Source organism: Mus caroli, chromosome 1, assembly GCF_900094665.2.
Source record: "Mus caroli chromosome 1, CAROLI_EIJ_v1.1, whole genome shotgun sequence".
Classification (NCBI taxonomy): domain Eukaryota; kingdom Metazoa; phylum Chordata; class Mammalia; order Rodentia; family Muridae; genus Mus; species Mus caroli.
The window spans coordinates 89,112,314-89,112,708 of NC_034570.1; positions in this window are offsets into that span (position 1 = coordinate 89,112,314).

Sequence of the window (395 nt, forward strand, 5' to 3'; positions counted from 1 at the left end):
GCTTTTAGAAAACTAAACATTGCTTTATTGACATGTTTAGCAATCACACTTGTACACAATTAATAAAATAATTTTAAAACTTATGTCCCCATAAAATTTTACATACATTATGTATGACATTTTGTTTCAAATAACACCAACTTGAGGGAACCAAAGAGCCTTTTGTGTATGGCTAAAAAATCAAGTGTCTGTCTAGGACAATACTATTCAGAGATAGTAATAAGTGACTATATGAATCCAGAAGTTAGAAGATCCTGGGCAGTCACGAACAAGGAGAAGCTAAGTGTGATACTTTAGTGAGGGATATACCTCACTAAAAAGCTAAGGGATAAAGTGGCAACCCAAGAAACATCAGAGAGAATCAGAGAGTCCTAGAGTAAAGGTAGAATGTATTG